This window comes from Dromiciops gliroides, chromosome 2, assembly GCF_019393635.1.
Source record: "Dromiciops gliroides isolate mDroGli1 chromosome 2, mDroGli1.pri, whole genome shotgun sequence".
In the NCBI taxonomy this organism is placed as follows: Eukaryota; Metazoa; Chordata; class Mammalia; order Microbiotheria; family Microbiotheriidae; genus Dromiciops; species Dromiciops gliroides.
The window spans coordinates 435,237,730-435,252,230 of NC_057862.1; the positions used below are offsets into that span (position 1 = coordinate 435,237,730).

At 41.5% G+C, this 14,501-nt stretch overlaps 1 protein-coding gene across 1 annotated transcript in view; it reads left to right on the top strand.

Moving 5' to 3' along the window:
* EXD3 (exonuclease 3'-5' domain containing 3) overlaps window positions 1-14,501 on the top strand; it is a 422,505-nt gene that overhangs the window by 175,313 nt on the left and 232,691 nt on the right. The gene's annotated exons all lie outside the window — the stretch shown is intronic.

Consider the following 14,501-nt stretch of genomic DNA (forward strand, 5'->3'; position numbering starts at 1 on the left):
CAATTGCCTCACTGAAAAAAAAAAGATTGGATGCATATCTTATATCCCCAATTACTGTAGAATATACAAAGTGTCCCCAAAAGTCTCAGTGAAGTTTTAAGTGTTAATAATTTCAAAACTACAAAGGTACAAACTTTAAAAATGTCATCAGGGCAGCTAGGTGGCGCAGTGGATAGAGCACTGGCCCTGGAGTCAGGAGTACCTGAGTTCAAATCTGGCCTCAGACACTTAACACTTACTAGCTGTGTGACCCTGGGCAAGTCATTTAACCCCAATTGCCTCACTAAAAAAAAAAATGTCATCTGAAAACTAAATTATTTGAATTTCCTTTATAGTTATTTAGTTTTGTGAATTTTGAATGATACCTTTTCAATTTAAAAAGACGATGTGCCTAGTTATTATGAATTGTGTGTGTGATACTTTCTGGATGACACATTTTCAAAATAGTGGATTGATAGAGGAAATCCTCTTGCTTGGTGACTTTGGTCACTTGATCTATTTCCAATAGACTTTTTTTCATGGGGTCATGTCAGAACTGCCACATATGCACCAAAACCTCATTCTTCGGGTGATCTTAAGTCTAGGATTATAAATGCATCCTTTTGGTCACAACAATAGCTGATGAAAGCTTTTACGAAGTTTAAAAAATCGACAAAATGTATCAGTATTTTAAAACACTAAGCAATTAGCCTTTCAGACTTTTTAAAGTCAGCTTGTAGCATTTCTACTTCTGAAGTTATTAAATCTTACACCTGCATGACAACTTTTGGGACGTCCTGTCCACTTCTTAGAGACTGGAGCCCTATCTTCAGCTTTCCCAGTGTTTGTACTTGGTGCTTTCTACCATGTCAGGCACACAGCATCCTCCAAACACATCCTGCTCATTCCAACTCAGAAGAATATTGTTCATCTTGTGTTCTCTGCCTTCCCCACCTCCTACTGCCAGTTCAAAATGTCTTTCCGGAACCTTTCTCCCTGTGCCCTCCTGATTCTTTAGGCCCCAGCTCAAGTCCCTCTTTCTGCCCGAGGCCTTCCCTGACCACTTCCTTCTTCAAAGCTCCTACAGTGTTTCTGGTCCATACCACTGACTCTGGCACTTAGCACAGACTGTCTTGTATTGTTACTTAGCTGTTTCATGGCTATGCTGTGTTTCCCTAGCATTACTGCCAAGACTTTTGAAGGCAGCCACTTCCTGTTGTATTTCTGTTTTCTTGGCCTAAGTGCCACCACTGGACCATACACATAGTAGGTATTTAATAAATTTATGTTGAATGAATAAATGAAGTGATTCCAGAACTAATGAATTAAGGGAGGTGCAAATTGCTTCCTAATGGCCAGATGTTGATCTAGAGCATTTATTAGTCTTCTGTATTCCTAGTATTTGTTTATGTAGCATGGGTTGCTATAGCTCCTAAGTGCTTTCCAGAACAATGTAAACACAGCAAGTTTTGCTGGGAGTGAGTGGGTGTCCAGGTGCTTATGAAGACTGAGCACTTGGGAGGGAAGTAGGGGAGGATCACTTCCTGCTTTGGATGTTAGCCATGGGACCCAGTCACGTTGTTTAGCATAACAGGAGCCAACAATGTGATGTGGCTGCTAAAAAAAATGAATGGGATCTTAGGCTGCATCAATAGAAGTCTAACATCCAGGAGGAGGGAAGCGATAGCACCACTGACCTCTGTCCTGGTCAGACCAAATCTGGATCATTATGTTTAATTCTGGACATGTCAGGAGGGACATTGGTAAACTAGAAAGTGTACTGAGGAAAACAGCTAAGGTGGTGAAGAATCAGGAAATCATGACATACTGTACACTGAAGGGCTGAAGGAACTGAACACGCTTACACTATAGGAGATGCGATAGATATCTGTGGCTTAAATTGCCTTCCACTAAAATCGCCGCATATTTTTCAAATGAACTTTTATGTCTCCTCTTGTCTTGTATTTGTGAAATGGATTTCTTGAATCCCGGGGTAAAATCTTTATCCTTATTTAATTCCATTTAGATTCAGCCCAATGTTTGTGCTTTTTAAGATCTTTTTAAATCCTAACTCTGCCATCCAGTGTGTTGGCTCTCCCTCTCAGCATCACATCATCTACAAATTTAATAAATACACCATTTGCCTTTGTACATGTCATCGATAAAAGTGGATCAAGCAGAAATCCCTGGGACCTTTTCCTAAAGACCTTCTTCCAGCTTGACATTGAACCAGTGGTTACAATGCTTCAAATGTTGCCTCTCAACCACTTCCAGATCCATCTAACTTTACCATCATGGTATTCCCTCATTTCACTAGCCTGGTGCCTCTGCCAAAAGACCAAATGAGACTAGGCTGGCCCAACTTCTTCTTGATGAACATATGATGGTTTCTGGTGATAATCATTTCCTTTTCTAGATGTTCACTTTCAAAAACAGATTCTAGAATTACATAAAGAAAGATTATGGATCTCCAGGGTTGTATTATCATACTGTGAAAAGGATAAAAAGTTTGGTTCTCGAGGTCTATGTGTTTCTACCCCATTCTACATTCATGATCCTTGCCTGAGAAATTGGGTTCATTTTTTTAGAATAGAAATATCAGGGGGCAGCTAGGTGGCGCAGTGGATAGAGCACCGGCCCTGGAGTCAGGAATACCTGAGTTCAAATCTGGCCTCAGACACTTAACACTTACTAGCTGTGTGACCCTGGGCAAGTCACTTAACCCCAATTGCCTCACTAAAAAAACAAAACAAACAAAAAAAAAAGAATAGAAATATCAGTGTGGGAGATGCATGGGAACAAGTGTGTGCTTGTAGCCACCCCAAAATATTTTTGAATTCTATCTTGAAGGCCTGGGTTAGAATCTTGATTTGAAGCATTGTTTAGTTGTGTGGCATTGGGCAGAGCACAGTACTTTAGTTTCTTCAACTGTTATATGGGGACAATAACAGTACCTACCTCACAGGTTTGTTGTGAGGAACAAATCAAATAATGTATTAAAGTGGTTTTTGCACATTCTAGCACTCCATCAACTCCCACTATCATTATTGCATCTATTACAAAATCACCATACATTGCTTCTGGTGCTCTCTGCTAAATAGAAGTGAGTTCAGCATGGTGGACTCACTCACTACCTGTCCTCAATTAGGTCCTCTTTTCTCTAATGGTAACAGTCCAGACTCATCATCTCTCTGTTTACCCCAGGCCAATTGCTTTACTTCAAAGGGTTGGGGTTAGGCTCTGACTTGCCTATAGGCAAGTAAAGGAGAGAAAATTCAGTTCAATTCAGAAAGTATTTATTAAGCATCTGTGTGGCTGGTTCAAAAGCAGATGCTGTGGGGGTACAAACAGATGTAAGACAGACCAACAACTTGATAAAGTACTTTCTACTTCCAAAATGCTGGTATACCCATGGTTTCTCTCCTTGCATTCAAGCTGCTGACAATTCCATGGAGAGAGAAGATTTATTTTGGTTTTTTGAAACAAAGGATATTGAGACTCAATAAGTGACTAAGTGCAGAGTGGTATGGTTCACTTGTATGTGATCCTGAGCAAGTTACTTTATTTTTCTTCAAAATGGGAATGAAACTACTTATATTATCTCTCTCAAAGGATTTTTTTAAGTGATTTGTCATTTTATTTTTATTTCAGGACTTTATTTTTTCCAATTACATGTAAAAACAATTTTTAACATTTGTTTTTTAAAATTTTGAATTCCAAATTCTCTTTCCCCCTTCCCCCTTCAAGATATTTGATATGGGTTATACACATGCAGTCATGCAAAAATATATTTCCATACTGGTCATATTGTGAAAGAAAACATAGTCCAAAAGGAGAAAAATAAAGAAAGCTAAAAAAAAAAAGTATGCTTCAATCTGTATTCAGACTCTATCAGTTCTTTCTCTGGAGGTGAATATTAGCAAATCTCTTCAGAATTGTCTTGGATCATTGTATTGTTGAGAATAGCCAAGTCATTCACAGTTTATCATAGTACAATATTGCTGTTACTGAAGTCCACCGTTCTCCTAATTCTGCTCACTTCACTTTGCGTCAGTTTATGTAAGTCTTTCCAGGTTTTTCTGAAGGCATCCTGCTCATCATTTCTTATAGCACAATAGTATTCCATCACAATCATATACCACAACTTCTTCAAGCATTCCCCAGTTGATGGGCATCTCCTCAATTTTCAATTCTTTGCCACCACAAAAAAGAGGTACATATAGATCCCTTTCCTTTTTTCTTGATCTCTTTGGGATACAGATCTAGTAGTGGTATTGCTGGATCAAAGGGAATGCACAGTTTTATAGCCCTTTGGGCATAATTCCAGATTGCACTTCAGAATGGCTAGATCAGTTCACAATTCCAGTTCATTATGTCCCAGTTTTCCCACATCCCCTCCAACATTTATCATTTTGGGGGCCATATTAGCCAATTTGATAGGTGTGAGGTGGTACCTCAGAGTTGTTTTAATTTGCATTTCTCTAACCAGCAGTAATAATAGAACATTTTTCATATAACTATAGATAGCTTTGATTTTTTTTTCAGACTGACTGTTTATATCTTTTGACCATTTATCAATTGGGGAATGACTTGTATTCTTATAAATTTGGGTCATTTTTCTATATATTTGAGAAATGACACCTTTATCAGAGAAACTTGCTATAAAATTTTTTCTCAGTTATGATCTCTGTGTATTTCCCACCATTCTATTTTCCCCCTGTTTATTGTTCTCTCTCTTTCACCCTGTCCCTCCTCAAAAGTGTTAACTACCTATTCCCCCAATCCACCCTCCCTTCTACCAGCCTTACTTCCTTCTTTTATCTCCTTTACCTCCTACTTCCCTATAGGGTAAGATAGATTTCTATACCCAAATGAGTGTCTATGTTATCTTCTCTTTGAATCAAATTCTTAAAGGATTTTTGCCAGTAAAGTACTTTGTAAACCTTAAGGCACCACATAAATATGAATTATTATTGTTATGTAGTTCAACTCACATGTACCTAGGAGCTCAGAAGAATAGATCATTGGGCTGGCCTAGGTAGGGGAGGCTTCATAGATTTGATTTGGGCTCTGAAGGACATATAGGATTTGGATAAATGAACACTAAGCAGAGACTTTGTTCTCATCTGGAAAAACAGTGTAAGCAAAGGTGTAGACTTGAGTGAGTCTAGTGTGTTTCAGGGACAATTAAGAAAATTGATTTGAATGGAGAAAAGGGTTTGTATTTGGGAGTATTGTGAGATTAAGTTGGAGAGGTAGTTTGAGGACCAGTTATAGAGAACCTTGAATGCCAGGCTAATGAATTTGACCTTGACCCCATGGGCAGTAGGGAGTGAGGAGACAGGAAGTGGTAGAAAACATGTGGAACTAGATCTCTAAGGTCCTTCTAAGCTCTGATATACTAGGACTCAGACTGTATGGTGATTGGTGGATATATTATCAAGTGAAAGTAGTGGTTGATTGGGAAGCTTAAATTATATAATGGTATCTCTAAACTAGGGAATCAAGAAGCCTGGGTTCTAACCTTGGTTTTGTAACTAACTAAGTTGGACACATCCCCTGCTTTTTCTGGACCTCATTTTCTTCTCTTGTAAAATCAGAGTATTGGACTAGGTCTGGTCTCTAGAACTTAATAGGCCTACACATGAGGAAATCTTTCTCAGGTAAGAGGATGATGAAATGAAAACAGCAGAGGGCAGAAGAGGACTATACAGGATTCAGAGGGTTTCCTCAGGTAAAGTAGGAGCATCTCTTCCCTCAGGTTTAGCTCCCAGCCTGGGACATCATATTCTTGTTGCCATCATTGTGCCCTTTGCAGAGTTGCGGCTTGCTCTTAGAAATCAGCCAGGTGACTTAGTTTATACATGGAGCTGCAGAAAATGTGGACAGATAAATGTCTTAATATTCTGATAACCTGGATTTGGAAATAAGAACTTGTTCAGAGCCATCTGGATATATTTGCAAGTGCTGATCAATCAGTAATATATACTGTGAGGGCCCACAGGGTGGCTCTAAGCACAAATGGGCACTTTCTCTGGTTCAACAGTAACAGTAAAGCTCCTTGAGCAAAATCCCAGAATCCCAGAGAAGAGCAGAGGGGGCTTTGCTGAGGGCCTGGGGAATCCTAAGTGCATTCACAGACTTATCACCTGGGGAATATTTCTGTATTTTTCAAAATGTGATTAATGAAGGCAGTGTCATAGTTCCCCTCCAAATTGACATTTGATGCCATGAAATTTTTTTTTCATCATCAGAGGATAATTATTAAGTCTTTCCAGGCTGCCCACATTAATTAATGCACTGCTGATGTCATGTATCTTCTGTCTATATGAAAATGAGCAAGGAGAGGATAAACACTTAGCTTAATTATTTTATTTGGAGCAAGTCTATATCTTCTCTAAGTGGACTGGGAAGAAAAGGTTTCATTCTCTCCTTCCGTAGTCTTTTTATTTATTTATTTATTTTTAATTTTTTTTTTTTTATAGTGAGGCAATTGGGGTGAAGTGACTTGCCCAGGGTCACACAGCTAGTGAGTGTTAAGTGTCTGAGGCCGGATTTGAACTCAGGTCCTCCTAACTCCAGGGCCGGTGCTCTATCCACTGTGCCACCTAGCTGCCCCCATAGTCTTTTATTTAGCTTATTTACTGGTAGGCAGGAATGTAGGGCTTTCTACTACATGCCTGCCCAGGAAACTTCCCAGGTTATTCCTTAGTAGGGAGCTGTATTACTCACAAAACATTTCCCTACAACTTGTTCTTCTCTTAACTGGGTGAACATGTGGAAGATCACCTCCGCTAGCTGACTATGAGCTTCCTTTCCAGCCTGGGGACAAAGAAGCAGACTCCATGAACTAGAAGTGAACACAAGAGTTTGTCCAACCTTATTTTGTCTTTTTAACCAATCAACAAGGGGCAGCTAGGTAGTGCAGTGGATAAAGCACTGGCCCTAGATTTAGGAGGACCTAAGTTCAGATCCGGATTTAGACACTTGACATTTACTAGCTATATGACCCTGGGCAAGTCACTTAACCCTCATTGCCCTGCAAAAAAAAAAAAAAAAATTAAAAGTTAAAAAAAATAAACCAGTCAACAGGTATTTATTTGCAAGAGACAAAGAAACCTAGGAGAATTGCTCTGTGCCCCTAGCTGGGTATATACTATTTTGGAGGAGACAAGATTCAGACTCTTAAAATGATTAGAGAGAGAAAATTATAAAGTTCTCTGTTTTGTGATTGGTGATCTTGTCAGCTGTTGGTTTCAATTTTCATCCCTATGCAGATAAGTCCCAAATCTATCTGTCATGCCCTAGTGTCTCTCTTGGGCTCCAGGATCATATCACTTACTTCTAATGGACGTTTTCAGCTGGATGTATCTCATAAGCATCTCAAAATTCAACACGTTCAAAATAGAATTTATTCTCTTTGCCTACTCCCAAACCCACTCTACTTCTAAGCTTCTCCATTCCTTTCCTTCCAGTCACCATGGTTCACAACCTCAGAGTCATCTTCTACTCCTCAAGTTTCCCCTCCTCCATATCTTATCAGTTGCCAGATCTTACAGTTTCTACATCTATATATTTTCACATATCCATCATCGCCCTCATTACCTCTTCCCTAATAATGTTTTCCCCTAGGATTTTCTCAGTATCTTTCTGATTGGTCTTTCCACCTTGTCTCTCTCCTCTCCAGTTCACTCTGTACAATTGTCAGCTTTATTGCAAGGCACAGTCCTGACTGCATCACATGCCTTCTCAGAAAGCCCAAGCAGCCCTTCTGGTCTCTAGGATCAAATATAAGCTCCTCTTTTTGGTATTTAAAGCCTTTTCCAATCTGTTTCCAGCCTTAATTATGTTTTACTTCCTTTTATGCACTCTAATGGTCCAGCCAAACTGGCTTTCTTACTGTTGTTCACATCAGATTTCATCATTCATTCATCTTCATGCCCTAGCACTGGCTGCCCCCCGCCAGCCTGAAATGTGCTCCCTCCTCATCTCTGCCTCTCAGAGTCCACAACTTTCTTTAAAGTTTAACTTTATCCTGCATAAGCCTTTCTTAATTGCCCCAGCTAATAGTGCTTTCCCACCATAAAATTACTTTGTATTTATTGAGTATATAGTGTTATATTTACTTATATGTGTATATGTTAGTTCCTTCGATAAGCTCCTTGAGACCATGGATTATTTTGGTCTATAATCCCAGCACCCATCTCGGTGGCCCAGGGCATAGAGCCCTGGACTTGGAATTAGGAAGACCTTAATTTGAATCTTGTCTCCAACACCTACTAGCTGTATGATCCTAAGCAAGTCACTTAATCTGTCTTAGTTTTAGTTTCCTCATCTGCAGAATGGTGATAATAATAGCTCACAGGTTTGTTGTGAGGATCCAATGATATAATTATGTAAAATAATTTGCAGACGCCAAAGACCTACATAGGGAGCAGCTAGGTGGTGCAGAGTATAGAGCCCTGGCCCTGCAGTCAGGAGGACCTGAGTTCAAATCTAGCCTCAGAGAGTTGACACTTACTAGCTGTGTGACCCTGAGCAAGTCACTTACCCTGATTGTCACCTTGCAAAAACAAACAAAAAGACCTACATAAATGCTAGCTCTTATTCTTAATTAATGCTTGTTATTTTATTGACTAGTTGGAGTTTTTTAAACTGTAAGTACTGCTTTTGGGGGAGGAAAGAGACTGGGTCTTCCTGTCTCACTCAGGCTAGAAGTGCAGCATCTAACTACCACCACAGCTCAAATCCCACTAACTGATCAGCGCAGAAACTTCAACCTGCTCTGTTTCTGACCTAGGCCATCTCAGCCTTCCCAAGACAGCCTGGAGCCCCATTCCTGGAGGGTCACCATATTGGTTCTGGCCTTACTTCAGACACCTGCTTGTCCTTAGCCCTCCTGTAGCTCCAGTGAACCCTCGGCAGCCTACAGCAACAGGGATTACATATCTCACTACTATAAGTATGCTTAGAAATGAGAGCTATCAGGACTGCAGACATTGGGCAGATTTCATAGAGGAAAGGGAGGTTTAAAGACCATGAGAAACCATTCTAAGCAGAAAGATACCCAGACAAGATTACCCGCGTTTCTAATTACAAGAGCTCCTCACTGGCCATAGAATTCTTCTCACCTAAATCTTACCTATTTCAGTGTGGGCATTCTCCCTCTTACTATTCCCTCCCTAAAGAGGGAAAGCAGTTAGCCCCATCTTTTGCATGGCAATCCAGACTTCCTGAGCTTGAAGGCTGTTATCAGGCTCCTGCCCCAAACAGGAAAGTTTCACGTTGTGCTTTTCTGTGTTTGGCATGCTTGTTCCCTTCCTGGCTTGTTCCCTTCACTGTCACAGTGGCAGCCTCCCAAGCCACTGCCAATTCACCATGGCCAATAGCCAGCACAGGCAGTCAGTAGTAGTAGCAGCAGCAGCAAGTTTGCCACTGCTTTTGCCTTTGGAAGAGCTTGGAGGGAATCCTTGTTACTGCTGTCAGCAGCCTTGGTGGGGAATAGGCCATGCCAAGCCGGGAGGATGACTGCCTTTGTTTTAGAGGGAAGGTGCCTTGAGAAAATCTGTCCTTGCAAGAAACGTCAAGAAGAAGCAAGGGTTTTAAGTTTTACTCCTATTTGTAAGCATGTGCAGACCATAAGATACTCTTGCTTTTTTGTCATTCCAACAGCACTTGTCCTTGAGAAAGATATCCCAGGCAGTGTTCGCATGTGCCTGACTAATGGGTTTGGGTTCAGTGGGTTAAATTCTGGAATAATTTTCTTATTAGGGATGATGTGTTCCAGTTTGAAATTTTGATGAAAAGACAGATGCTTTTCCCCTAGAGAGTAGCATGATGAAAGCTATCATCAAGTCAAGATAACTATGAGGTGTCTTCCAGCACAGTGACTGCTAGGAAAGCTGGCTTTCTCTGCATTTGGGTAGAAATACACAATACTACACTTATGCAGGACGTTTGAAAAGGTCAGAGAACTTCCATGGTGTGTCCTACAGAACATTGTCTAGCTACTGGCATATTCTTAGCCCTGATTATTTGATATTTGGGTGCCAAAATGCCCTCTTAATCAATCTCCCTTCCTCTTCCCTCACCGGCCCATCCCATGCCTATCAGGGACTTGTCTAAGATGGCTAGTCCAGGGCTTGTCTGCAAGGCCAAGTAAATAATGAAAGAGCTGTCACGACAGAGGAGGTTGATCAGATCTCTGAACTGCCAGGCCTTAGAGTCAGAAAATCATCACTACTGGAAAATATTTCAAAGACTATCTAATCCACCTCCTTCATTTTACTTATGGGGAAATTAAGGCCAAGAGAAAGAAAAAAACTTGGCCAAGGTTACCCAGAAAATTTATAGCCAAGTTAGGACTAAAATGCAAGGCTTCTCACTGTCCCAGAGTCTAGAATCCTTTGTACTGCATCCTGTTGCTTTCTAAAAAGGACAAAAGCAAAGACATGGTTATTATGTTATCAAGCAAGCAAGCAGCTATTAAGGGTGCCAGGCACTGAGCTAGGCACTTTTGTTACAAAGACCAAAAAATGAAACAGCCTGCCTTCCAGAGAGCTTAACTATGGGGGGGGGGGGCAGGGGGGGGGCAGGGAGAGAGAATTTGTACATATCTAAGTATATATAAAAGAAATAGGATAGATATGGAACCTGGAATTTCATTGGTATAAAGAACTCCCAGATGAGGAAATGCAGTCCACAAAAAGACTGGCACCTTTCTTGCAACTTACAAACACTCCCCTGCAACTTACACTTCAAAAGACACCTAAGACATTGAGAAGTTAAGTGACTTGCCCAAGGTCACACAGCCAGCATGTCAGAGATTAAATTTGAACCCAAGTCTTCCCAGCCAGCGCTCTACCCACCATGTTATAGTCTCTCATAGAATTAACATAAAATAGTTTTGGAATAAAGACACTAGGGCAGCTAGGTGGCACAGTGGATAGAGTACCGGTCCTGGATTCAGGAGGACCTGAGTTCAAATCCGACCCCAGAAGCTTGATACTTACTAGCTATATGACCCTGGGCCAGTCACTTAACCCCAATTGCCTCACCAAAAAAAAAAAAAAGACTATTAATTGTGGGAATCAGGCAAAGTTTCATGTAGAATGTGGTACTTGAGTTGAACCCTGACAGAAGTAAAGGATTCTATAAAACAGACATGAAGAGGAAGTATAATCCAGGTATGGGGGACCACCAGTGCAAGCCATGGTGATAAGAGGTGGATTGCTGTGGACAAAGAAAGCAAGAAGTCCAAGAGGTGTATAGTGTATGGGGGGGGGGGGAATAGGTTGGGGCTAGGTTGCGTTGTGTTTTGCAAACCAGAGTTTATATTTGATCTTAGAGGCAAGAGGGAGCAACTCAAGTTTATTGAGTAGGAGAGTGACTTGGTCCGTTCTACACTTTATCACTGCAGCTCTCTGGAGAATGGAGAATGGATATGCAGAAATTTAAGGAAGGAAGACCAATGTGGCCTAAATTAAGGTGGTGAGTGTGGTGAGAAGGGGTCAGATGCTAGAGATGTTGTGGAAGTAGAAACAGCAAGACTTGACAGCTGGTTGGATACATAGAGTGAGAGAAAGTAACAAGTCAATAATAGCAGAAGTTACAACCCTGGGAGACAAAAAGAAGAATAGTGTCACCTTCAAAAGTAATAGAAAAAAAATTGGAAAAGGAGTGATTTTAGGGGAAAAGAAATTTAAGTTCTTTTGGGGGCATGAATCAGATATGTCTAAAGGACATCTAATAGGTAAATGGTAATGTGGAACTTAAACTCAAAAGAGGGACCTGGGTAGTAATCTCTGAGAGTTACATACAAAGAGAAGATAAACCCATGTGAACCTATGGGGTTAGCAAATGAGGGTGTAGAGAGAGAAAAGGAAAGAGTCATAGATAAGGCCTCGGGTGTATCCAGAGTTAAGAGACTTGATAAGGAAGATGAACCACCAAAAGAGAGTGAGGGATGGTCAGATGGGTAGGAGAACAAGATGAGTGTGTGTCTGTGTGTGTGTGTGTGTGTGTGTGTGTGTATGTGTGTGTGTGTGTGTGTGTGTGTGTGTGTGTGTATGAATGAGAAAGCATTTATTAAACACACATGCCAAACATTATGCTAAGCCGTGGGGATAAAACCTCGAAAGGATCTCACACTTTGATTTGGAGAGACAACACATAAAAGAAAATTCAGCTTCTAAGACGAAGGAAAGCCTCAGTAGTGTCACAAAAACTCAGGGAAGAGAGAATATCCACAAGACAGTGGTCAGCAGCATTAGATACTACATGGGGTCAAGGAAGATCACGACTTCTCTTCCAAACTTCCATTTCTGTCACAGGAGCCACCTTTCTTCCAGTCTCCAAGGTTTGTAACCTCGGCATTATCCTTGAATCTCGAGCCTCTCTCACAACCATGGATCAAATTGCCATCCCTTGCCATTTCTACCTCTGCAACATGTCTGATATCCAAACCCTGTTCTGTATTCAAATTCAGGCCCTTTTCATCTCTCCCCTAGATTATTGTGATAGCCTGCTAATTGGTCTCCCTACCTTAAGATTCTCTACTCCAGTCTCTCCTTCACATTGCTGCCAAAGTGTTTATCCTTAAGTGCAGCTCTGACAAGGTGACTCCTATACTCACTCCAGTGGTTTCCTGTTGCCTTTAGAATCAAATGTAAAATCCTCTTTTTAACTTTTAAAATCTTACCCAACTTTTTTTTTTTTAAGTGAGGCAGTTGGGGTTAAGTGACTTGCCCAGGGTCACACAGCTAGTAAGTATTAAGTGTCTGAGGCCAGATTTGAACTCAGGTACTCCTGCCTCCAGGGCCGGTGCTCTATCCACTGCGCCACCTAGCTGCCCCTAATCTTACCCAACTTTAGAAGGCAGCAGGTGGTGGAGTAATCCAAGGCTTTGGTTTGAGAGGGCAAGATCTTTCTTTTTTTTTTTTTTTTTTTTTGGCGGGGGGCAGTGAGGGTTAAGTGACTTGCTCAGGGTCACACATCTAGTAAGTGTCAAGTGTCTAAGGTGCATTTGAACTCAGGTCCTCCTGAATCCAGGGCGGGTGCTTTATCCACTGTTCCACCTAGCTGCCTCCAGGCAAGATCTTTGATAGTATGAGGAGGCAAGGGACTCTAGAGAAGAGAACAGAATAGAGTTGAATTGGTTCACCAGGGGCCAAATGGGGAAAAGGAAGAGAGTGAGGCTAGTGCAGGGTGTTAGCCTGGGAAAGAACTAAGGTAAACAGAGTGCTAGAAGGTCACAGTGTGGTTAAAAAACAGGGTTTGGGCTTGTAAGGAGAGGAAGAGGTAAAATGACAATAGATTGTGATCATAAAGGGCAATTTCAGAGTTCATGAACGTAGAAGATGGAAGTGTTTTCCACCATTTATGGGTGGTTTTCAGATCTAGGGAGGAGGCAGCTGGGTGGTGTAGTGGATAGAGCACCAGGCCTAAAGTCAGGAAGACCTAAGTTCAAATCTAACCTCAGACACTTACTAGCTGTGTGACCCAGGGCAAGGCCACTTACCCTCTGTTTGCTTTAATCCACTGGAGAACCAAGTGGGGAAACCCTCCACTGCCTTTTGCCAAGAAAACCTCACGAACAGTATCAGTATGGAATGGCCCATGGGGTCACGAAGAATCAGTTACAACCGAACAGCAAGACTTAGAGTACACTGCAGCTAAGGGTATATATATAGCTGGAGTGGTGTGGAGGGTTAGGTCATATGAAATGAGCAAGTTAAGGAACTGTACGGTTCCTTAGGGTGTTCGAGTATCCTTATGTATATTGAAGTCCCTTCAGTATGAGGGTAGGAGTTGGGGAGGAAAGAAAGACTGTGAGCCAGGTATTGAATTGGTTGAAGAAAGGAGAGTGTCCAGAAGGTTGATAGATGACAGCTACCCAAATCTTGATTGGGTAGTAAATATGGATTGAGTAAACCTTAAAGGAGGGTTCATCACTCCTGAGTGATGATGGTAGAGTGATGGAGATAAAGCCAGGAAGTGGCGATGAGGAGCAAGGATTATTCTAACTCAACCAGTGAGTGCTGGGAGGTTGAGGGAGGTGCAGCCGGTGCTGGAGAGGATGACCAGGGTAGCTGTGTCTTCAGGAGAGAGCCAAGTCTTAGTGCCAAGAAAATGGAAGGAGCAAGAGACAATCCTCTGGAGTAGCCTTTTAAAAGGCACAGTGGAAGGAAGAAGAAACAGGTTTAGAGTAGGACAGTAGGGGATAGGAATAAGGGAGCAGCAGTGGGGGAGAAAGAATGGAGTTTTTTACAATGCCAGCTGAGGTTGCAAAATCACCTAAGATGATGACGGTATGACATGGGGGTGCTTAATAAGTGATTGATTGATTGATTGGTTGTTAATTATGAGGAATGAGTTCAGGTAGGCATCAACATCTGGAAGCATTGAACCTTGGTGTAGAATCTTGTCAGGGCATTAGGCCAGAAAGCTAGAAGGAGGAGAGGTCCCTGTACAAGGCCGGACTCCAGCAGCCGATGACAGGAACCCAGTAGAATGGGAACCAG